The sequence below is a fragment of the Osmerus eperlanus genome, chromosome 8 (genome assembly GCF_963692335.1).
Source record: "Osmerus eperlanus chromosome 8, fOsmEpe2.1, whole genome shotgun sequence".
Lineage (NCBI taxonomy): Eukaryota > Metazoa > Chordata > Actinopteri > Osmeriformes > Osmeridae > Osmerus > Osmerus eperlanus.
Window position 1 is genome coordinate 17,165,692 of NC_085025.1, and position 21,322 is coordinate 17,187,013.

The 21,322-nt window shown below is 42.1% G+C and overlaps 35 non-coding genes across 35 annotated transcripts; all 35 read left to right on the forward strand.

The window, feature by feature from the left end:
* The first annotated feature begins 16 nt into the window (after window positions 1–16).
* LOC134025655 (small nucleolar RNA U3) lies at window positions 17–228 on the forward strand. The gene has a single exon (XR_009931169.1). It is a non-coding gene; the product is annotated as a small nucleolar RNA U3 (small nucleolar RNA).
* Window positions 229–634: 406 nt separating this feature from the next.
* On the forward strand, window positions 635–847 carry LOC134025703 (small nucleolar RNA U3). Its single transcript, XR_009931215.1, has one exon. It is a non-coding gene; the product is annotated as a small nucleolar RNA U3 (small nucleolar RNA).
* Window positions 848–1,253: 406 nt separating this feature from the next.
* LOC134025773 (small nucleolar RNA U3) lies at window positions 1,254–1,465 on the forward strand. Its single transcript, XR_009931282.1, has one exon. It is a non-coding gene; the product is annotated as a small nucleolar RNA U3 (small nucleolar RNA).
* A 406-nt stretch (window positions 1,466–1,871) lies between these two features.
* On the forward strand, window positions 1,872–2,084 carry LOC134025704 (small nucleolar RNA U3). The gene has a single exon (XR_009931216.1). It is a non-coding gene; the product is annotated as a small nucleolar RNA U3 (small nucleolar RNA).
* Window positions 2,085–2,490: 406 nt separating this feature from the next.
* LOC134025750 (small nucleolar RNA U3) lies at window positions 2,491–2,703 on the forward strand. Its single transcript, XR_009931260.1, has one exon. It is a non-coding gene; the product is annotated as a small nucleolar RNA U3 (small nucleolar RNA).
* A 404-nt stretch (window positions 2,704–3,107) lies between these two features.
* LOC134025580 (small nucleolar RNA U3) lies at window positions 3,108–3,320 on the forward strand. The gene has a single exon (XR_009931095.1). It is a non-coding gene; the product is annotated as a small nucleolar RNA U3 (small nucleolar RNA).
* A 406-nt stretch (window positions 3,321–3,726) lies between these two features.
* Window positions 3,727–3,939, forward strand: LOC134025716 (small nucleolar RNA U3). Its single transcript, XR_009931228.1, has one exon. It is a non-coding gene; the product is annotated as a small nucleolar RNA U3 (small nucleolar RNA).
* A 406-nt stretch (window positions 3,940–4,345) lies between these two features.
* Window positions 4,346–4,558, forward strand: LOC134025751 (small nucleolar RNA U3). The gene has a single exon (XR_009931261.1). It is a non-coding gene; the product is annotated as a small nucleolar RNA U3 (small nucleolar RNA).
* Window positions 4,559–4,962: 404 nt separating this feature from the next.
* LOC134025582 (small nucleolar RNA U3) lies at window positions 4,963–5,175 on the forward strand. The gene has a single exon (XR_009931097.1). It is a non-coding gene; the product is annotated as a small nucleolar RNA U3 (small nucleolar RNA).
* A 406-nt stretch (window positions 5,176–5,581) lies between these two features.
* Window positions 5,582–5,794, forward strand: LOC134025758 (small nucleolar RNA U3). The gene has a single exon (XR_009931268.1). It is a non-coding gene; the product is annotated as a small nucleolar RNA U3 (small nucleolar RNA).
* A 406-nt stretch (window positions 5,795–6,200) lies between these two features.
* Window positions 6,201–6,412, forward strand: LOC134025817 (small nucleolar RNA U3). Its single transcript, XR_009931323.1, has one exon. It is a non-coding gene; the product is annotated as a small nucleolar RNA U3 (small nucleolar RNA).
* A 406-nt stretch (window positions 6,413–6,818) lies between these two features.
* On the forward strand, window positions 6,819–7,031 carry LOC134025647 (small nucleolar RNA U3). The gene has a single exon (XR_009931161.1). It is a non-coding gene; the product is annotated as a small nucleolar RNA U3 (small nucleolar RNA).
* A 406-nt stretch (window positions 7,032–7,437) lies between these two features.
* Window positions 7,438–7,650, forward strand: LOC134025663 (small nucleolar RNA U3). Its single transcript, XR_009931176.1, has one exon. It is a non-coding gene; the product is annotated as a small nucleolar RNA U3 (small nucleolar RNA).
* A 406-nt stretch (window positions 7,651–8,056) lies between these two features.
* LOC134025648 (small nucleolar RNA U3) lies at window positions 8,057–8,269 on the forward strand. Its single transcript, XR_009931162.1, has one exon. It is a non-coding gene; the product is annotated as a small nucleolar RNA U3 (small nucleolar RNA).
* Window positions 8,270–8,675: 406 nt separating this feature from the next.
* LOC134025649 (small nucleolar RNA U3) lies at window positions 8,676–8,888 on the forward strand. The gene has a single exon (XR_009931163.1). It is a non-coding gene; the product is annotated as a small nucleolar RNA U3 (small nucleolar RNA).
* A 406-nt stretch (window positions 8,889–9,294) lies between these two features.
* Window positions 9,295–9,507, forward strand: LOC134025664 (small nucleolar RNA U3). Its single transcript, XR_009931177.1, has one exon. It is a non-coding gene; the product is annotated as a small nucleolar RNA U3 (small nucleolar RNA).
* Window positions 9,508–9,913: 406 nt separating this feature from the next.
* Window positions 9,914–10,126, forward strand: LOC134025705 (small nucleolar RNA U3). The gene has a single exon (XR_009931217.1). It is a non-coding gene; the product is annotated as a small nucleolar RNA U3 (small nucleolar RNA).
* A 406-nt stretch (window positions 10,127–10,532) lies between these two features.
* Window positions 10,533–10,745, forward strand: LOC134025752 (small nucleolar RNA U3). Its single transcript, XR_009931262.1, has one exon. It is a non-coding gene; the product is annotated as a small nucleolar RNA U3 (small nucleolar RNA).
* A 404-nt stretch (window positions 10,746–11,149) lies between these two features.
* LOC134025559 (small nucleolar RNA U3) lies at window positions 11,150–11,362 on the forward strand. Its single transcript, XR_009931075.1, has one exon. It is a non-coding gene; the product is annotated as a small nucleolar RNA U3 (small nucleolar RNA).
* Window positions 11,363–11,768: 406 nt separating this feature from the next.
* On the forward strand, window positions 11,769–11,981 carry LOC134025759 (small nucleolar RNA U3). The gene has a single exon (XR_009931269.1). It is a non-coding gene; the product is annotated as a small nucleolar RNA U3 (small nucleolar RNA).
* A 404-nt stretch (window positions 11,982–12,385) lies between these two features.
* Window positions 12,386–12,598, forward strand: LOC134025560 (small nucleolar RNA U3). Its single transcript, XR_009931076.1, has one exon. It is a non-coding gene; the product is annotated as a small nucleolar RNA U3 (small nucleolar RNA).
* Window positions 12,599–13,004: 406 nt separating this feature from the next.
* On the forward strand, window positions 13,005–13,217 carry LOC134025760 (small nucleolar RNA U3). Its single transcript, XR_009931270.1, has one exon. It is a non-coding gene; the product is annotated as a small nucleolar RNA U3 (small nucleolar RNA).
* Window positions 13,218–13,623: 406 nt separating this feature from the next.
* Window positions 13,624–13,836, forward strand: LOC134025665 (small nucleolar RNA U3). The gene has a single exon (XR_009931178.1). It is a non-coding gene; the product is annotated as a small nucleolar RNA U3 (small nucleolar RNA).
* A 404-nt stretch (window positions 13,837–14,240) lies between these two features.
* Window positions 14,241–14,453, forward strand: LOC134025583 (small nucleolar RNA U3). The gene has a single exon (XR_009931099.1). It is a non-coding gene; the product is annotated as a small nucleolar RNA U3 (small nucleolar RNA).
* Window positions 14,454–14,859: 406 nt separating this feature from the next.
* On the forward strand, window positions 14,860–15,071 carry LOC134025621 (small nucleolar RNA U3). The gene has a single exon (XR_009931135.1). It is a non-coding gene; the product is annotated as a small nucleolar RNA U3 (small nucleolar RNA).
* Window positions 15,072–15,477: 406 nt separating this feature from the next.
* LOC134025691 (small nucleolar RNA U3) lies at window positions 15,478–15,690 on the forward strand. The gene has a single exon (XR_009931204.1). It is a non-coding gene; the product is annotated as a small nucleolar RNA U3 (small nucleolar RNA).
* Window positions 15,691–16,096: 406 nt separating this feature from the next.
* Window positions 16,097–16,309, forward strand: LOC134025608 (small nucleolar RNA U3). The gene has a single exon (XR_009931123.1). It is a non-coding gene; the product is annotated as a small nucleolar RNA U3 (small nucleolar RNA).
* Window positions 16,310–16,715: 406 nt separating this feature from the next.
* LOC134025581 (small nucleolar RNA U3) lies at window positions 16,716–16,927 on the forward strand. The gene has a single exon (XR_009931096.1). It is a non-coding gene; the product is annotated as a small nucleolar RNA U3 (small nucleolar RNA).
* Window positions 16,928–17,333: 406 nt separating this feature from the next.
* LOC134025591 (small nucleolar RNA U3) lies at window positions 17,334–17,546 on the forward strand. Its single transcript, XR_009931107.1, has one exon. It is a non-coding gene; the product is annotated as a small nucleolar RNA U3 (small nucleolar RNA).
* A 406-nt stretch (window positions 17,547–17,952) lies between these two features.
* Window positions 17,953–18,165, forward strand: LOC134025706 (small nucleolar RNA U3). Its single transcript, XR_009931218.1, has one exon. It is a non-coding gene; the product is annotated as a small nucleolar RNA U3 (small nucleolar RNA).
* A 406-nt stretch (window positions 18,166–18,571) lies between these two features.
* Window positions 18,572–18,784, forward strand: LOC134025707 (small nucleolar RNA U3). Its single transcript, XR_009931219.1, has one exon. It is a non-coding gene; the product is annotated as a small nucleolar RNA U3 (small nucleolar RNA).
* Window positions 18,785–19,190: 406 nt separating this feature from the next.
* Window positions 19,191–19,403, forward strand: LOC134025753 (small nucleolar RNA U3). Its single transcript, XR_009931263.1, has one exon. It is a non-coding gene; the product is annotated as a small nucleolar RNA U3 (small nucleolar RNA).
* Window positions 19,404–19,807: 404 nt separating this feature from the next.
* On the forward strand, window positions 19,808–20,021 carry LOC134025619 (small nucleolar RNA U3). Its single transcript, XR_009931133.1, has one exon. It is a non-coding gene; the product is annotated as a small nucleolar RNA U3 (small nucleolar RNA).
* A 406-nt stretch (window positions 20,022–20,427) lies between these two features.
* Window positions 20,428–20,640, forward strand: LOC134025593 (small nucleolar RNA U3). Its single transcript, XR_009931109.1, has one exon. It is a non-coding gene; the product is annotated as a small nucleolar RNA U3 (small nucleolar RNA).
* A 406-nt stretch (window positions 20,641–21,046) lies between these two features.
* LOC134025741 (small nucleolar RNA U3) lies at window positions 21,047–21,259 on the forward strand. Its single transcript, XR_009931251.1, has one exon. It is a non-coding gene; the product is annotated as a small nucleolar RNA U3 (small nucleolar RNA).
* Window positions 21,260–21,322: the final 63 nt, after the last annotated feature.

Genomic DNA, 21,322 nt, shown 5'->3' on the forward strand with positions numbered 1-21,322 from the left:
TCCCCGTCCAACAACCAAGACTATACTTTCAGGGATCAATTCTATAGGTTGTTTTTGAGAAATGTGTTTCTAAGGAGTGGTCTCACTATCCATGATGAAGGTGCAGATGTTCCTTTCTGAGCAGGAATCTGGTGGAAAGGTGTGGCTGTGTTCACTGTCCTACCACCATTGATGACTGTTCCAAGTTCTTGAATGGAACTTGGACGAAAGGATCATGTTCTGAGTGGATTTACATTGATTGTTCAAGCAAAGTCAGTCACAGTAATGTTTGCATCTGTCTCATGATGCGCTGGAATGTGCAATATGCGATGCTGCTGGGATGTGGAGGGATTGCAATAACGGCCTTGATGTTGATCAATACTTAGATACGTGCCAAGTTTAGCTGAATTTGGTTCTCTGTATGCAAGGAATCCACGGATACAAATGAACAATTTAGTTCTCTATGCAAAATTTGGTCATGTGGAAGATTTCAGAACTGTGCGTGAAATGTCTTTGACCAAGAGACACATTCCACGTGTTGCGGCTTTAGCATAATTGATTGTTACAGATGTCGACCATTCAATTGGCTTTGGAACCCAGTGGTGCGTATGTGCTCCTCAAGATATAAAGCCATGTTGTTCCCAGTCCAACAACCAAGACTATACTTTCAGGGATCATTTCTATAGGTTGTTCTTTGAGAAATGTGTTTCTAAGGAGTGGTCTCGCTATTCATGATGAAGATGCAGATGTTCCTTTCTGAGCAGGAATCTGGTGGAAAGGTGTGGCTGTGTTCACTGTCCTACCACCATTGATGACTGTTCCAAGTTTTTGAATGGAACTTGGACGAAAGGATCATGTTCTGAGTGGATTTACATTGATTGTTCAAGCAAAGTCAGTCACAGTAATGTTTGCATCTGTCTCATGATGCGCTGGAATGTGCAATATGCGATGCTGCTGGGATGTGGAGGGATTGCAATAACGGCCTTGATGTTGATCAATACTTAGATACGTGCCAAGTTTAGCTGAATTTGGTTCTCTGTATGCAAGGAATCCACGGATACAAATGAACAATTTAGTTCTCTATGCAAAATTTGGTCATGTGGAAGATTTCAGAACTGTGCGTGAAATGTCTTTGACCAAGAGACACATTCCACGTGTTGCGGCTTTAGCATAATTGATTGTTACAGATGTCGACCATTCAATTGGCTTTGGAACCCAGTGGTGCGTATGTGCTCCTCAAGATATAAAGCCATGTTGTTCCCAGTCCAACAACCAAGACTATACTTTCAGGGATCATTTCTATAGGTTGTTCTTTGAGAAATGTGTTTCTAAGGAGTGGTCTCGCTATTCATGATGAAGATGCAGATGTTCTTTCTGAGCAGGAATCTGGTGGAAAGGTGTGGCTGTGTTCACTGTCCTACCACCATTGATGACTGTTCCAAGTTTTTGAATGGAACTTGGACGAAAGGATCATGTTCTGAGTGGATTTACATTGATTGTTCAAGCAAAGTCAGTCACAGTAATGTTTGCATCTGTCTCATGATGCGCTGGAATGTGCAATATGCGATGCTGCTGGGATGTGGAGGGATTGCAATAACGGCCTTGATGTTGATCAATACTTAGATCCGTGCCAAGTTTAGCTGAATTTGGTTCTCTGTATGCAAGGAATCCACGGATACAAATGAACAATTTAGTTCTCTATGCAAAATTTGGTCATGTGGAAGATTTCAGAACTGTGCGTGAAATGTCTTTGACCAAGAGACACATTCCACGTGTTGCGGCTTTAGCATAATTGATTGTTACAGATGTCGACCATTCAATTGGCTTTGGAACCCAGTGGTGCGTATGTGCTCCTCAAGATATAAAGCCATGTTGTTCCCAGTCCAACAACCAAGACTATACTTTCAGGGATCATTTCTATAGGTTGTTCTTTGAGAAATGTGTTTCTAAGGAGTGGTCTCGCTATTCATGATGAAGATGCAGATGTTCCTTTCTGAGCAGGAATCTGGTGGAAAGGTGTGGCTGTGTTCACTGTCCTACCACCATTGATGACTGTTCCAAGTTTTTGAATGGAACTTGGACGAAAGGATCATGTTCTGAGTGGATTTACATTGATTGTTCAAGCAAAGTCAGTCACAGTAATGTTTGCATCTGTCTCATGATGCGCTGGAATGTGCAATATGCGATGCTGCTGGGATGTGGAGGGATTGCAATAACGGCCTTGATGTTGATCAATACTTAGATACGTGCCAAGTTTAGCTGAATTTGGTTCTCTGTATGCAAGGAATCCACGGATACAAATGAACAATTTAGTTCTCTATGCAAAATTTGGTCATGTGGAAGATTTCAGAACTGTGCGTGAAATGTCTTTGACCAAGAGACACATTCCACGTGTTGCGGCTTTAGCATAATTGATTGTTACAGATGTCGACCATTCAATTGGCTTTGGAACCCAGTGGTGCGTATGTGCTCCTCAAGATATAAAGCCATGTTGTTCCCAGTCCAACAACCAAGACTATACTTTCAGGGATCATTTCTATAGGTTGTTCTTTGAGAAATGTGTTTCTAAGGAGTGGTCTCGCTATTCATGATGAAGATGCAGATGTTCCTTTCTGAGCAGGAGTCTGGTGGAAAGGTGTGGCTGTGTTCACTGTCCTACCACCATTGATGACTGTTCCAAGTTCTTGAATGTAACTTGGACGAAAGGATCATGTTCTGAGTGGATTTACATTGATTGTTCAAGCAAAGTCAGTCACAGTAATGTTTGCATCTGTCTCATGATGCGCTGGAATGTGCAATTTGCGACGCTGCTGGGATGTGGAGGGATTGCAATAACGGCCTTGATGTTGATCAATACTTAGATCCGTGCCAAGTTTAGCTGAATTTGGTTCTCTGTATGCAAGGAGTCCACGGATACAAATGAACAATTTAGTTCTCTATGCAACGTTTTGTCATATGGAAGATTTCAAAGCTGCGTGAAATGTCTTTGACCAAGAGACACATTCCACGTGTCGCGGCTTTAGCATAATTGATTGTTACAGATGTCGACCATTCAATTGGCTTTGGAACCCAGTGGTGCGTATGTGCTCCTCAAGATATAAAGCCAGGTTGTTCCCAGTCCAACAACCAAGACTATACTTTCAGGGATCATTTCTATAGGTTGTTCTTTGAGAAATGTGTTTCTAAGGCGTGGTCTCACTATCCATGATGAAGATGCAGATGTTCCTTTCTGAGCAGGAATCTGGTGGAAAGGTGTGGCTGTGTTCACTGTCCTACCACCATTGATGACTGTTCCAAGTTTTTGAATGGAACTTGGACGAAAGGATCATGTTCTGAGTGGATTTACATTGATTGTTCAAGCAAAGTCAGTCACAGTAATGTTTGCATCTGTCTCATGATGCGCTGGAATGTGCAATATGCGATGCTGCTGGGATGTGGAGGGATTGCAATAACGGCCTTGATGTTGATCAATACTTAGATCCGTGCCAAGTTTAGCTGAATTTGGTTCTCTGTATGCAAGGAATCCACGGATACAAATGAACAATTTAGTTCTCTATGCAAAATTTGGTCATGTGGAAGATTTCAGAACTGTGCGTGAAATGTCTTTGACCAAGAGACACATTCCACGTGTTGCGGCTTTAGCATAATTGATTGTTACAGATGTCGACCATTCAATTGGCTTTGGAACCCAGTGGTGCGTATGTGCTCCTCAAGATATAAAGCCATGTTGTTCCCAGTCCAACAACCAAGACTATACTTTCAGGGATCATTTCTATAGGTTGTTCTTTGAGAAATTAGTTTCTAAGGAGTGGTCTCGCTATTCATGATGAAGATGCAGATGTTCCTTTCTGAGCAGGAGTCTGGTGGAAAGGTGTGGCTGTGTTCACTGTCCTACCACCATTGATGACTGTTCCAAGTTTTTGAATGGAACTTGGACGAAAGGATCATGTTCTGAGTGGATTTACATTGATTGTTCAAGCAAAGTCAGTCACAGTAATGTTTGCATCTGTCTCATGATGCGCTGGAATGTGCAATATGCGATGCTGCTGGGATGTGGAGGGATTGCAATAACGGCCTTGATGTTGATCAATACTTAGATACGTGCCAAGTTTAGCTGAATTTGGTTCTCTGTATGCAAGGAATCCACGGATACAAATGAACAATTTAGTTCTCTATGCAAAATTTGGTCATGTGGAAGATTTCAGAACTGTGCGTGAAATGTCTTTGACCAAGAGACACATTCCACGTGTTGCGGCTTTAGCATAATTGATTGTTACAGATGTCGACCATTCAATTGGCTTTGGAACCCAGTGGTGCGTATGTGCTCCTCAAGATATAAAGCCATGTTGTTCCCAGTCCAACAACCAAGACTATACTTTCAGGGATCATTTCTATAGGTTGTTCTTTGAGAAATGTGTTTCTAAGGAGTGGTCTCGCTATTCATGATGAAGATGCAGATGTTCCTTTCTGAGCAGGAGTCTGGTGGAAAGGTGTGGCTGTGTTCACTGTCCTACCACCATTGATGACTGTTCCAAGTTCTTGAATGTAACTTGGACGAAAGGATCATGTTCTGAGTGGATTTACATTGATTGTTCAAGCAAAGTCAGTCACAGTAATGTTTGCATCTGTCTCATGATGCGCTGGAATGTGCAATTTGCGACGCTGCTGGGATGTGGAGGGATTGCAATAACGGCCTTGATGTTGATCAATACTTAGATCCGTGCCAAGTTTAGCTGAATTTGGTTCTCTGTATGCAAGGAGTCCACGGATACAAATGAACAATTTAGTTCTCTATGCAACGTTTTGTCATATGGAAGATTTCAAAGCTGCGTGAAATGTCTTTGACCAAGAGACACATTCCACGTGTCGCGGCTTTAGCATAATTGATTGTTACAGATGTCGACCATTCAATTGGCTTTGGAACCCAGTGGTGCGTATGTGCTCCTCAAGATATAAAGCCAGGTTGTTCCCAGTCCAACAACCAAGACTATACTTTCAGGGATCATTTCTATAGGTTGTTCTTTGAGAAATGTGTTTCTAAGGCGTGGTCTCACTATCCATGATGAAGATGCAGATGTTCCTTTCTGAGCAGGAATCTGGTGGAAAGGTGTGGCTGTGTTCACTGTCCTACCACCATTGATGACTGTTCCAAGTTTTTGAATGGAACTTGGACGAAAGGATCATGTTCTGAGTGGATTTACATTGATTGTTCAAGCAAAGTCAGTCACAGTAATGTTTGCATCTGTCTCATGATGCGCTGGAATGTGCAATATGCGATGCTGCTGGGATGTGGAGGGATTGCAATAACGGCCTTGATGTTGATCAATACTTAGATCCGTGCCAAGTTTAGCTGAATTTGGTTCTCTGTATGCAAGGAATCCACGGATACAAATGAACAATTTAGTTCTCTATGCAAAATTTGGTCATGTGGAAGATTTCAGAACTGTGCGTGAAATGTCTTTGACCAAGAGACACATTCCACGTGTTGCGGCTTTAGCATAATTGATTGTTACAGATGTCGACCATTCAATTGGCTTTGGAACCCAGTGGTGCGTATGTGCTCCTCAAGATATAAAGCCATGTTGTTCCCAGTCCAACAACCAAGACTATACTTTCAGGGATCATTTCTATAGGTTGTTCTTTGAGAAATGAGTTTCTAAGGAGTGGTCTCGCTATTCATGATGAAGATGCAGATGTTCCTTTCTGAGCAGGAGTCTGGTGGAAAGGTGTGGCTGTGTTCACTGTCCTACCACCATTGATGACTGTTCCAAGTTCTTGAATGTAACTTGGACGAAAGGATCATGTTCTGAGTGGATTTACATTGATTGTTCAAGCAAAGTAAGTCACAGTAATGTTTGCATCTGTCTCATGATGCGCTGGAATGTGCAATTTGCGACGCTGCTGGGATGTGGAGGGATTGCAATAACGGCCTTGATGTTGATCAATACTTATATCCGTGCCAAGTTTAGCTGAATTTGGTTCTCTGTATGCAAGGAATCCACGGATACAAATGAACAATTTAGTTCTCTATGCAAAATTTGGTCATGTGGAAGATTTCAGAACTCTGCGTTAAATGTCTTTGACCAAGAGACACATTCCACGTGTCGCGGCTTTAGCATAATTGATTGTTACAGATGTCGACCATTCAATTGGCTTTGGAACCCAGTGGTGCGTATGTGCTCCTCAAGATATAAAGCCAGGTTGTTCCCAGTCCAACAACCAAGACTATACTTTCAGGGATCATTTCTATAGTTTATTTTTGAGAAATGTGTTTCTAAGGAGTGGTCTCACTATCCATGATGAAGATGCAGATGTTCCTTTCTGAGCAGGAATCTGGTGGAAAGGTGTGGCTGTGTTTACTGTCCTACCACCATTGATGACTGTTCCAAGTTCTTGAATGGAACTTGGACGAAAGGATCATGTTCTGAGTGGATTTACATTGATTGTTAAAGCAAAGTCAGTCACAGTAATGTTTGCATCTGTCTTATGATGCGCTGGAATGTGAAATTTGCGACGCTGCTGGGATGTGGAGGGATTGCAACAACGGCCTTGATGTTAATCAATACTTATATCCGTGCCAAGTTTAGCTGAATTTGGTTCTCTGTATGCAAGGAATCAATGGATACAAATGAACAATTTAGTTCTCTATGCAAAATTTGGTCATGTGGAAGATTTCAGAACTCTGCGTGAAATGTCTTTGACCAAGAGACACATTCCACGTGTCGCGGCTTTAGCATAATTGATTGTTACAGATGTCGACCATTCAATTGGCTTTGGAACCCAGTGGTGCGTATGTGCTCCTCAAGATATAAAGCCATGTTGTTCCCAGTCCAACAACCAAGACTATACTTTCAGGGATCATTTCTATAGGTTGTTCTTTGAGAAATGTGTTTCTAAGGAGTGGTCTCACTATCTATGATGAAGATGCAGATGTTCCTTTCTGAACAGGAATCTGGTGGAAAGGTGTGGCTGTGTTCACTGTCCTACCACCATTGATGACTGTTCCAAGTTCTTGAATGGAACTTGGACGAAAGGATCATGTTCTGAGTGGATTTACATTGATTGTTCAAGCAAAGTAAGTCACAGTAATGTTTGCATCTGTCTCATGATGCGCTGGAATGTGCAATTTGCGACGCTGCTGGGATGTGGAGGGATTGCAATAACGGCCTTGATGTTGATCAATACTTAGATCCGTGCCAAGTTTAGCTGAATTTGGTTCTCTGTATGCAAGGAATCCACGGATACAAATGAACAATTTAGTTCTCTATGAAAAATGTTGTCATGTGGAAGATTTCAGAACTCTGCGTGAAATGTCTTTGACCAAGAGACACATTCCACGTGTCGCGGCTTTAGCATAATTGATTGTTACAGATGTCGACCATTCAATTGGCTTTGGAACCCAGTGGTGCGTATGTGCTCCTCAAGATATAAAGCCAGGTTGTTCCCAGTCCAACAACCAAGACTATATTTTCAGGGATCATTTCTATAGGTTGTTCTTTGAGAAATGTGTTTCTAAGGAGTGGTCTCACTATCCATGATGAAGATGCAGATGTTCCTTTCTGAGCAGGAATCTGGTGGAAAGGTGTGGCTGTGTTCACTGTCCTACCACCATTGATGACTGTTCCAAGTTCTTGAATGGAACTTGGACGAAAGGATCATGTTCTGAGTGGATTTACATTGATTGTTCAAGCAAAGTCAGTCACAGTAATGTTTGCATCTGTCTCATGATGCGCTGGAATGTGCAATTTGCGACGCTACTGGGATGTGGAGGGATTGCAACAACGGCCTTGATGTTGATCAATACTTATATCCGTGCCAAGTTTAGCTGAATTTGGTTCTCTGTATGCAAGGAATCCACGGATACAAATGAACAATTTAGTTCTCTATGCAAAATTTGGTCATGTGGAAGATTTCAGAACTCTGCGTGAAATGTCTTTGACCAAGAGACACATTCCACGTGTCGCGTCTTTAGCATAATTGATTGTTACAGATGTCGACCATTCAATTGGCTTTGGAACCCAGTGGTGCGTATGTGCTCCTCAAGATATAAAGCCATGTTGTTCCCAGTCCAACAACCAAGACTATACTTTCAGGGATCATTTCTATAGGTTGTTCTTTGAGAAATGTGTTTCTAAGGAGTGGTCTCACTATCTATGATGAAGATGCAGATGTTCCTTTCTGAACAGGAATCTGGTGGAAAGGTGTGGCTGTGTTCACTGTCCTACCACCATTGATGACTGTTCCAAGTTCTTGAATGGAACTTGGACGAAAGGATCATGTTCTGAGTGGATTTACATTGATTGTTCAAGCAAAGTCAGTCACAGTAATGTTTGCATCTGTCTCATGATGCGCTGGAATGTGCAATTTGCGACGCTACTGGGATGTGGAGGGATTGCAACAACGGCCTTGATGTTGATCAATACTTATATCCGTGCCAAGTTTAGCTGAATTTGGTTCTCTGTATGCAAGGAATCCACGGATACAAATGAACAATTTAGTTCTCTATGCAAAATTTGGTCATGTGGAAGATTTCAGAACTCTGCGTGAAATGTCTTTGACCAAGAGACACATTCCACGTGTCGCGGCTTTAGCATAATTGATTGTTACAGATGTCGACCATTCAATTGGCTTTGGAACCCAGTGGTGCGTATGTGCTCCTCAAGATATAAAGCCATGTTGTTCCCAGTCCGACAACCAAGACTATACTTTCAGGGATCATTTCTATAGGTTGTTCTTTGAGAAATGTGTTTCTAAGGAGTGGTCTCACTATCTATGATGAAGATGCAGATGTTCCTTTCTGAACAGGAATCTGGTGGAAAGGTGTGGCTGTGTTCACTGTCCTACCACCATTGATGACTGTTCCAAGTTCTTGAATGGAACTTGGACGAAAGGATCATGTTCTGAGTGGATTTACATTGATTGTTCAAGCAAAGTAAGTCACAGTAATGTTTGCATCTGTCTCATGATGCGCTGGAATGTGCAATTTGCGACGCTGCTGGGATGTGGAGGGATTGCAATAACGGCCTTGATGTTGATCAATACTTAGATCCGTGCCAAGTTTAGCTGAATTTGGTTCTCTGTATGCAAGGAATCCACGGATACAAATGAACAATTTAGTTCTCTATGAAAAATGTTGTCATGTGGAAGATTTCAGAACTCTGCGTGAAATGTCTTTGACCAAGAGACACATTCCACGTGTCGCGGCTTTAGCATAATTGATTGTTACAGATGTCGACCATTCAATTGGCTTTGGAACCCAGTGGTGCGTATGTGCTCCTCAAGATATAAAGCCAGGTTGTTCCCAGTCCAACAACCAAGACTATATTTTCAGGGATCATTTCTATAGGTTGTTCTTTGAGAAATGTGTTTCTAAGGAGTGGTCTCACTATCCATGATGAAGATGCAGATGTTCCTTTCTGAGCAGGAATCTGGTGGAAAGGTGTGGCTGTGTTCACTGTCCTACCACCATTGATGACTGTTCCAAGTTCTTGAATGGAACTTGGACGAAAGGATCATGTTCTGAGTGGATTTACATTGATTGTTCAAGCAAAGTCAGTCACAGTAATGTTTGCATCTGTCTCATGATGCGCTGGAATGTGCAATTTGCGACGCTACTGGGATGTGGAGGGATTGCAACAACGGCCTTGATGTTGATCAATACTTATATCCGTGCCAAGTTTAGCTGAATTTGGTTCTCTGTATGCAAGGAATCCACGGATACAAATGAACAATTTAGTTCTCTATGCAAAATTTGGTCATGTGGAAGATTTCAGAACTGTGCGTGAAATGTCTTTGACCAAGAGACACATTCCACGTGTTGCGGCTTTAGCATAATTGATTGTTACAGATGTCGACCATTCAATTGGCTTTGGAACCCAGTGGTGCGTATGTGCTCCTCAAGATATAAAGCCATGTTGTTCCCAGTCCAACAACCAAGACTATACTTTCAGGGATCATTTCTATAGGTTGTTCTTTGAGAAATGTGTTTCTAAGGAGTGGTCTCGCTATTCATGATGAAGATGCAGATGTTCCTTTCTGAGCAGGAATCTGGTGGAAAGGTGTGGCTGTGTTCACTGTCCTACCACCATTGATGACTGTTCCAAGTTTTTGAATGGAACTTGGACGAAAGGATCATGTTCTGAGTGGATTTACATTGATTGTTCAAGCAAAGTCAGTCACAGTAATGTTTGCATCTGTCTCATGATGCGCTGGAATGTGCAATATGCGATGCTGCTGGGATGTGGAGGGATTGCAATAACGGCCTTGATGTTGATCAATACTTAGATCCGTGCCAAGTTTAGCTGAATTTGGTTCTCTGTATGCAAGGAATCCACGGATACAAATGAACAATTTAGTTCTCTATGCAAAATTTGGTCATGTGGAAGATTTCAGAACTGTGCGTGAAATGTCTTTGACCAAGAGACACATTCCACGTGTTGCGGCTTTAGCATAATTGATTGTTACAGATGTCGACCATTCAATTGGCTTTGGAACCCAGTGGTGCGTATGTGCTCCTCAAGATATAAAGCCATGTTGTTCCCAGTCCAACAACCAAGACTATACTTTCAGGGATCATTTCTATAGGTTGTTCTTTGAGAAATGTGTTTCTAAGGAGTGGTCTCGCTATTCATGATGAAGATGCAGATGTTCCTTTCTGAGCAGGAGTCTGGTGGAAAGGTGTGGCTGTGTTCACTGTCCTACCACCATTGATGACTGTTCCAAGTTCTTGAATGTAACTTGGACGAAAGGATCATGTTCTGAGTGGATTTACATTGATTGTTCAAGCAAAGTCAGTCACAGTAATGTTTGCATCTGTCTCATGATGCGCTGGAATGTGCAATTTGCGACGCTGCTGGGATGTGGAGGGATTGCAATAACGGCCTTGATGTTGATCAATACTTAGATCCGTGCCAAGTTTAGCTGAATTTGGTTCTCTGTATGCCAGGAGTCCACGGATACAAATGAACAATTTAGTTCTCTATGCAACGTTTTGTCATATGGAAGATTTCAAAGCTGCGTGAAATGTCTTTGACCAAGAGACACATTCCACGTGTCGCGGCTTTAGCATAATTGATTGTTACAGATGTCGACCATTCAATTGGCTTTGGAACCCAGTGGTGCGTATGTGCTCCTCAAGATATAAAGCCAGGTTGTTCCCAGTCCAACAACCAAGACTATGCTTTCAGGGATCATTTCTATAGGTTGTTCTTTGAGAAATGTGTTTCTAAGGCGTGGTCTCACTATCCATGATGAAGATGCAGATGTTCCTTTCTGAGCAGGAATCTGGTGGAAAGGTGTGGCTGTGTTCACTGTCCTACCACCATTGATGACTGTTCCAAGTTTTTGAATGGAACTTGGACGAAAGGATCATGTTCTGAGTGGATTTACATTGATTGTTCAAGCAAAGTCAGTCACAGTAATGTTTGCATCTGTCTCATGATGCGCTGGAATGTGCAATATGCGATGCTGCTGGGATGTGGAGGGATTGCAATAACGGCCTTGATGTTGATCAATACTTAGATCCGTGCCAAGTTTAGCTGAATTTGGTTCTCTGTATGCAAGGAATCCACGGATACAAATGAACAATTTAGTTCTCTATGCAAAATTTGGTCATGTGGAAGATTTCAGAACTGTGCGTGAAATGTCTTTGACCAAGAGACACATTCCACGTGTTGCGGCTTTAGCATAATTGATTGTTACAGATGTCGACCATTCAATTGGCTTTGGAACCCAGTGGTGCGTATGTGCTCCTCAAGATATAAAGCCATGTTGTTCCCAGTCCAACAACCAAGACTATACTTTCAGGGATCATTTCTATAGGTTGTTCTTTGAGAAATGAGTTTCTAAGGAGTGGTCTCGCTATTCATGATGAAGATGCAGATGTTCCTTTCTGAGCAGGAGTCTGGTGGAAAGGTGTGGCTGTGTTCACTGTCCTACCACCATTGATGACTGTTCCAAGTTCTTGAATGTAACTTGGACGAAAGGATCATGTTCTGAGTGGATTTACATTGATTGTTCAAGGAAAGTAAGTCACAGTAATGTTTGCATCTGTCTCATGATGCGCTGGAATGTGCAATTTGCGACGCTGCTGGGATGTGGAGGGATTGCAACAACGGCCTTGATGTTGATCAATACTTAGATCCGTGCCAAGTTTAGCTGAATTTGGTTCTCTGTATGCAAGGAGTCCACGGATACAAATGAACAATTTAGTTCTCTATGCAACGTTTTGTCATATGGAAGATTTCAAAGCTGCGTGAAATGTCTTTGACCAAGAGACACATTCCACGTGTCGCGGCTTTAGCATAATTGATTGTTACAGATGTCGACCATTCAATTGGCTTTGGAACCCAGTGGTGCGTATGTGCTCCTCAAGATATAAAGCCAGGTTGTTCCCAGTCCAACAACCAAGACTATGCTTTCAGGGATCATTTCTATAGGTTGTTCTTTGAGAAATGTGTTTCTAAGGCGTGGTCTCACTATCCATGATGAAGATGCAGATGTTCCTTTCTGAGCAGGAATCTGGTGGAAAGGTGTGGCTGTGTTCACTGTCCTACCACCATTGATGACTGTTCCAAGTTTTTGAATGGAACTTGGACGAAAGGATCATGTTCTGAGTGGATTTACATTGATTGTTCAAGCAAAGTCAGTCACAGTAATGTTTGCATCTGTCTCATGATGCGCTGGAATGTGCAATATGCGATGCTGCTGGGATGTGGAGGGATTGCAATAACGGCCTTTATGTTGATCAATACTTAGATCCGTGCCAAGTTTAGCTGAATTTGGTTCTCTGTATGCAAGGAATCCACGGATACAAATGAACAATTTAGTTCTCTATGCAAAATTTGGTCATGTGGAAGATTTCAGAACTGTGCGTGAAATGTCTTTGACCAAGAGACACATTCCACGTGTTGCGGCTTTAGCATAATTGATTGTTACAGATGTCGACCATTCAATTGGCTTTGGAACCCAGTGGTGCGTATGTGCTCCTCAAGATATAAAGCCATGTTGTTCCCAGTCCAACAACCAAGACTATACTTTCAGGGATCATTTCTATAGGTTGTTCTTTGAGAAATGAGTTTCTAAGGAGTGGTCTCGCTATTCATGATGAAGATGCAGATGTTCCTTTCTGAGCAGGAGTCTGGTGGAAAGGTGTGGCTGTGTTCACTGTCCTACCACCATTGATGACTGTTCCAAGTTCTTGAATGTAACTTGGACGAAAGGATCATGTTCTGAGTGGATTTACATTGATTGTTCAAGCAAAGTAAGTCACAGTAATGTTTGCATCTGTCTCATGATGCGCTGGAATGTGCAATTTGCGACGCTGCTGGGATGTGGAGGGATTGCAACAACGGCCTTGATGTTGATCAATACTTATATCCGTGCCAAGTTTAGCTGAATTTGGTTCTCTGTATGCAAGGAATCCACGGATACAAATGAACAATTTAGTTCTCTATGAAAAATGTTGTCATGTGGAAGATTTCAGAACTCTGCGTGAAATGTCTTTGACCAAGAGACACATTCCACGTGTCGCGGCTTTAGCATAATTGATTGTTACAGATGTCGACCATTCAATTGGCTTTGGAACCCAGTGGTGCGTATGTGCTCCTCAAGATATAAAGCCAGGTTGTTCCCAGTCCAACAACCAAGACTATATTTTCAGGGATCATTTCTATAGGTTGTTCTTTGAGAAATGTGTTTCTAAGGAGTGGTCTCACTATCCATGATGAAGATGCAGATGTTCCTTTCTGAGCAGGAATCTGGTGGAAAGGTGTGGCTGTGTTCACTGTCCTACCACCATTGATGACTGTTCCAAGTTCTTGAATGGAACTTGGACGAAAGGATCATGTTCTGAGTGGATTTACATTGATTGTTCAAGCAAAGTCAGTCACAGTAATGTTTGCATCTGTCTCATGATGCGCTGGAATGTGCAATTTGCGACGCTGCTGGGATGTGGAGGGATTGCAACAACGGCCTTGATGTTGATCAATACTTATATCCGTGCCAAGTTTAGCTGAATTTGGTTCTCTGTATGCAAGGAATCCACGGATACAAATGAACAATTTAGTTCTCTATGCAACGTTTTGTCATATGGAAGATTTCAAAGCTGCGTGAAATGTCTTTGACCAAGAGACACATTCCACGTGTCGCGGCTTTAGCATAATTGATTGTTACAGATGTCGACCATTCAATTGGCTTTGGAACCCAGTGGTGCGTATGTGCTCCTCAAGATATAAAGCCAGGTTGTTCCCAGTCCAACAACCAAGACTATACTTTCAGGGATCATTTCTATAGGTTGTTCTTTGAGAAATGTGTTTCTAAGGCGTGGTCTCACTATCCATGATGAAGATGCAGATGTTCCTTTCTGAGCAGGAATCTGGTGGAAAGGTGTGGCTGTGTTCACTGTCCTACCACCATTGATGACTGTTCCAAGTTTTTGAATGGAACTTGGACGAAAGGATCATGTTCTGAGTGGATTTACATTGATTGTTCAAGCAAAGTCAGTCACAGTAATGTTTGCATCTGTCTCATGATGCGCTGGAATGTGCAATATGCGATGCTGCTGGGATGTGGAGGGATTGCAATAACGGCCTTGATGTTGATCAATACTTAGATCCGTGCCAAGTTTAGCTGAATTTGGTTCTCTGTATGCAAGGAATCCACGGATACAAATGAACAATTTAGTTCTCTATGCAAAATTTGGTCATGTGGAAGATTTCAGAACTGTGCGTGAAATGTCTTTGACCAAGAGACACATTCCACGTGTTGCGGCTTTAGCATAATTGATTGTTACAGATGTCGACCATTCAATTGGCTTTGGAACCCAGTGGTGCGTATGTGCTCCTCAAGATATAAAGCCAGGTTGTTCCCAGTCCAACAACCAAGACTATACTTTCAGGGATCATTTCTATAGTTTATTTTTGAGAAATGTGTTTCTAAGGAGTGGTCTCACTATCCATGATGAAGATGCAGATGTTCCTTTCTGAGCAGGAATCTGGTGGAAAGGTGTGGCTGTGTTTACTGTCCTACCACCATTGATGACTGTTCCAAGTTCTTGAATGGAACTTGGACGAAAGGATAATGTTCTGAGTGGATTTACATTGATTGTTAATGCAAAGTCAGTCACAGTAATGTTTGCATCTGTCTCATGATGCGCTGGAATGTGCAATTTGCGACGCTGCTGGGATGTGGAGGGATTGCAACAACGGCCTTGATGTTGATCAATACTTGTATCCGTGCCAAGTTTAGCTGAATTTGGTTCTCTGTATGCAAGGAATCCACGGATACGAATGAACAATTTAGTTCTCTATGAAAAATGTTGTCATGTGGAAGATTTCAGAACTGTGCGTGAAATGTCTTTGACCAAGAGACACATTCCACGTGTCGCGGCTTTAGCATAATTGATTGTTACAGATGTCGACCATTCAATTGGCTTTGGAACCCAGTGGTGCGTATGTGCTCCTCAAGATATAAAGCCAGGTTGTTCCCAGTCCAACAACAAAGACTATACTTTCAGGGATCATTTCTATAGGTTGTTCTTTGAGAAATGTGTTTCTAAGGAGTGTTCTCACTATCCATGATGAAGATGCAGATGTTCTTTTCTGAGCAGGAATCTGGTGGAAAGGTGTGGCTGTGTTCACTGTCCTACCACCGTTGATGACTGTTCCAAGTTCTTGAATGTAACTTGGACGAAAGGATCATGTTCTGAGTGGATTTACATTGATTGTTCAAGCAAAGTAAGTCACAGTAATGTTTGCATCTGTCTCATGATGCGCTGGAATGTGCAATTTGCGACGCTGCTGGGATGTGGAGGGATTGCAACAACGGCTTTGATGTTGATCAATACTTATATCCGTGCCAAGTTTAGCTGAATTTGGTTCTCTGTATGCAAGGAATCCACGGATCCAAACAAACTATTTGGTTATCTATGCAACGTTTTGTCATGTGGAAGATTTCAGAACTCTGCGTGAAATGTCTTTGACCAAGAGACACATTCCACGTGTCGCGGCTTTAGCATAATTGATTGTTACAGATGTCGACCATTCAATTGGCTTTGGAACCCAGTGGTGCGTATGTGCTCCTCAAGATATAAAGCCAGGTTGTTCCCAGTCCAACAATCAAGACTATACTTTCAGGGATCATTTCTATAGGTTGTTCTTTGAGAAATGTGTTTCTAAGGAGTGGTCTCACTATCCATGATGAAGATGCAGATGTTCCTTTCTGAGCAGGAATCTGGTGGAAAGGTGTGGCTGTGTTCACTGTCCTACCACCATTGATGACTGTTCCAAGTTTTTGAATGGAACTTGGACGAAAGGATCATGTTCTGAGTGGATTTACATTGATTGTTCAAGCAAAGTCAGTCACAGTAATGTTTGCATCTGTCTCATGATGCGCTGGAATGTGCAATATGCGACGCTGCTGGGATGTGGAGGGATTGCAATAACGGCCTTGATGTTGATCAATACTTAGATCCGTGCCAAGTTTAGCTGAATTTGGTTCTCTGTATGCAAGGAGTCCACGGATACAAATGAACAATTTAGTTCTCTATGCAACGTTTTGTCATGTGGAAGATTTCAGAACTCTGCGTTAAATGTCTTTGACCAAGAGACACATTCCACGTGTCGCGGCTTTAGCATAATTGATTGTTACAGATGTCGACCATTCAATTGGCTTTGGAACCCAGTGGTGCGTATGTGCTCCTCAAGATATAAAGCCAGGTTGTTCCCAGTCCAACAACCAAGACTATACTTTCAGGGATCATTTCTATAGTTTATTTTTGAGAAATGTGTTTCTAAGGAGTGGTCTCACTATCCATGATGAAGATGCAGATGTTCCTTTCTGAGCAGGAAGCTGGTGGAAAGGTGTGGCTGTGTTTACTGTCCTACCACCATTGATGACTGTTCCAAGTTCTTGAATGGAACTTGGACGAAAGGATCATGTTCTGAGTGGATTTACATTGATTGTTCAAGCAAAGTCAGTCACAGTAATGTTTGCATCTGTCTTATGATGCGCTGGAATGTGCAATTTGCGACGCTGCTGGGATGTGGAGGGATTGCAACAACGGCCTTGATGTTGATCAATACTTATATCCGTGCCAAGTTTAGCTGAATTTGGTTCTCTGTATGCAAGGAATCCACGGATACAAATAAACAATTTAGTTCTCTATGCAAAATTTGGTCATGTGGAAGATTTCAGAACTCTGCGTGAAATGTCTTTGACCAAGAGACACATTCCACGTGTCGCGGCTTTAGCATAATTGATTGTTACAGATGTCGACCATTCAATTGGCTTTGGAACCCAGTGGTGCGTATGTGCTCCTCAAGATATAAAGCCAGGTTGTTCCCAGTCCAACAACCAAGACTATACTTTCAGGGATCATTTCTATAGGTTTTTTTTTGAGAAATGTGTTTCTAAGGAGTGGTCTCACTATCCATGATGAAGATGCAGATGTTCCTTTCTGAGCAGGAATCTGGTGGAAAGGTGTGGCTGTGTTCACTGTCCTACCACCATTGATGACTGTTCCAAGTTTTTGAATGGAACTTGGACGAAAGGATCATGTTCTGAGTGGATTTACATTGATTGTTCAAGCAAAGTAAGTCACAGTAATGTTTGCATCTGTCTCATGATGCGCTGGAATGTGCAATTTGCGACGCTGCTGGGATGTGGAGGGATTGCAACAACGGCCTTGATGTTGATCAATACTTATATCCGTGCCAAGTTTAGCTGAATTTGGTTCTCTGTATGCAAGGAATCCACGGATACAAATGAACAATTTAGTTCTCTATGCAAAATTTGGTCATGTGGAAGATTTCAGAACTGTGCGTGAAATGTCTTTGACCAAGAGACACATTCCACGTGTTGCGGCTTTAGCATAATTGATTGTTACAGATGTCGACCATTCAATTGGCTTTGGAACCCAGTGGTGCGTATGTGCTCCTCAAGATATAAAGCCATGTTGTTCCCAGTCCAACAACCAAGACTATACTTTCAGGGATCATTTCTATAGGTTGTTCTTTGAGAAATGTGTTTCTAAGGAGTGGTCTCGCTATTCATGATGAAGATGCAGATGTTCCTTTCTGAGCAGGAATCTGGTGGAAAGGTGTGGCTGTGTTCACTGTCCTACCACCATTGATGACTGTTCCAAGTTTTTGAATGGAACTTGGACGAAAGGATCATGTTCTGAGTGGATTTACATTGATTGTTCAAGCAAAGTCAGTCACAGTAATGTTTGCATCTGTCTCATGATGCGCTGGAATGTGCAATATGCGATGCTGCTGGGATGTGGAGGGATTGCAATAACGGCCTTGATGTTGATCAATACTTAGATCCGTGCCAAGTTTAGCTGAATTTGGTTCTCTGTATGCAAGGAATCCACGGATACAAATGAACAATTTAGTTCTCTATGCAAAATTTGGTCATGTGGAAGATTTCAGAACTGTGCGTGAAATGTCTTTGACCAAGAGACACATTCCACGTGTTGCGGCTTTAGCATAATTGATTGTTACAGATGTCGACCATTCAATTGGCTTTGGAACCCAGTGGTGCGTATGTGCTCCTCAAGATATAAAGCCATGTTGTTCCCAGTCCAACAACCAAGACTATACTTTCAGGGATCATTTCTATAGGTTGTTCTTTGAGAAATGTGTTTCTAAGGAGTGGTCTCGCTATTCATGATGAAGATGCAGATGTTCCTTTCTGAGCAGGAATCTGGTGGAAAGGTGTGGCTGTGTTCACTGTCCTACCACCATTGATGACTGTTCCAAGTTTTTGAATGGAACTTGGACGAAAGGATCATGTTCTGAGTGGATTTACATTGATTGTTCAAGCAAAGTCAGTCACAGTAATGTTTGCATCTGTCTCATGATGCGCTGGAATGTGCAATATGCGATGCTGCTGGGATGTGGAGGGATTGCAATAACGGCCTTGATGTTGATCAATACTTAGATCCGTGCCAAGTTTAGCTGAATTTGGTTCTCTGTATGCAAGGAATCCACGGATACAAATGAACAATTTAGTTCTCTATGCAAAATTTGGTCATGTGGAAGATTTCAGAACTGTGCGTGAAATGTCTTTGACCAAGAGACACATTCCACGTGTTGCGGCTTTAGCATAATTGATTGTTACAGATGTCGACCATTCAATTGGCTTTGGAACCCAGTGGTGCGTATGTGCTCCTCAAGATATAAAGCCATGTTGTTCCCAGTCCAACAACCAAGACTATACTTTCAGGGATCATTTCTATAGGTTGTTCTTTGAGAAATGTGTTTCTAAGGAGTGGTCTCGCTATTCATGATGAAGATGCAGATGTTCCTTTCTGAGCAGGAGTCTGGTGGAAAGGTGTGGCTGTGTTCACTGTCCTACCACCATTGATGACTGTTCCAAGTTCTTGAATGTAACTTGGACGAAAGGATCATGTTCTGAGTGGATTTACATTGATTGTTCAAGCAAAGTCAGTCACAGTAATGTTTGCATCTGTCTCATGATGCGCTGGAATGTGCAATTTGCGACGCTGCTGGGATGTGGAGGGATTGCAATAACGGCCTTGATGTTGATCAATACTTAGATCCGTGCCAAGTTTAGCTGAATTTGGTTCTCTGTATGCAAGGAGTCCACGGATACAAATGAACAATTTAGTTCTCTATGCAACGTTTTGTCATATGGAAGATTTCAAAGCTGCGTGAAATGTCTTTGACCAAGAGACACATTCCACGTGTCGCGGCTTTAGCATAATTGATTGTTACAGATGTCGACCATTCAATTGGCTTTGGAACCCAGTGGTGCGTATGTGCTCCTCAAGATATAAAGCCAGGTTGTTCCCAGTCCAACAACCAAGACTATACTTTCAGGGATCATTTCTATAGGTTTTTTTTTTGAGAAATGTGTTTCTAAGGAGTGGTCTCACTATCCATGATGAAGATGCAGATGTTCCTTTCTGAGCAGGAATCTGGTGGAAAGGTGTGGCTGTGTTCACTGTCCTACCACCATTGATGACTGTTCCAAGTTTTTGAATGGAACTTGGACGAAAGGATCATGTTCTGAGTGGATTTACATTGATTGTTCAAGCAAAGTAAGTCACAGTAATGTTTGCATCTGTCTCATGATGCGCTGGAATGTGCAATTTGCGACGCTGCTGGGATGTGGAGGGATTGCAACAACGGCCTTGATGTTGATCAATACTTATATCCGTGCCAAGTTTAGCTGAATTTGGTTCTCTGTATGCAAGGAATCCACGGATACAAATGAACAATTTAGTTCTCTATGCAAAATTTGGTCATGTGGAAGATTTCAGAACTGTGCGTGAAATGTCTTTGACCAAGAGACACATTCCACGTGTCGCGGCTTTAGCATAATTGATTGTTACAGATGTCGACCATTCAATTGGCTTTGGAACCCAGTGGTGCGTATGTGCTCCTCAAGATATAAAGCCAGGTTGTTCCCAGTCCAACAACCAAGACTATACTTTCAGGGATCATTTCTATAGGTTTTTTTTTGAGAAATGTGTTTCTAAGGAGTGGTCTCACTATCCATGATGAAGATGCAGATGTTCCTTTCTGAGCAGGAATCTGGTGGAAAGGTGTGGCTGTGTTCACTGTCCTACCACCATTGATGACTGTTCCAAGTTTTTGAATGGAACTTGGACGAAAGGATCATGTTCTGAGTGGATTTACATTGATTGTTCAAGCAAAGTAAGTCACAGTAATGTTTGCATCTGTCTCATGATGCGCTGGAATGTGCAATTTGCGACGCTGCTGGGATGTGGAGGGATTGCAATAACGGCCTTGATGTTGATCAATACTTATATCCGTGCCAAGTTTAGCTGAATTTGGTTCTCTGTATGCAAGGAATCCACGGATACAAATGAACAATTTAGTTCTCTATGCAAAATTTGGTCATGTGGAAGATTTCAGAACTGTGCGTGAAATGTCTTTGACCAAGAGACACATTCCACGTGTTGCGGCTTTAGCATAATTGATTGTTACAGATGTCGACCATTCAATTGGCTTTGGAACCCAGTGGTGCGTATGTGCTCCTCAAGATATAAAGCCATGTTGTTCCCAGTCCAACAACCAAGACTATACTTTCAGGGATCATTTCTATAGGTTGTTCTTTGAGAAATGCGTTTCTAAGGAGTGGTCTCGCTATTCATGATGAAGATGCAGATGTTCCTTTCTGAGCAGGAATCTGGTAGAAAGGTGTGGCTGTGTTCACTGTCCTACCACCATTGATGACTGTTCCAAGTTTTTGAATGGAACTTGGACGAAAGGATCATGTTCTGAGTGGATTTACATTGATTGTTCAAGCAAAGTCAGTCACAGTAATGTTTGCATCTGTCTCATGATGCGCT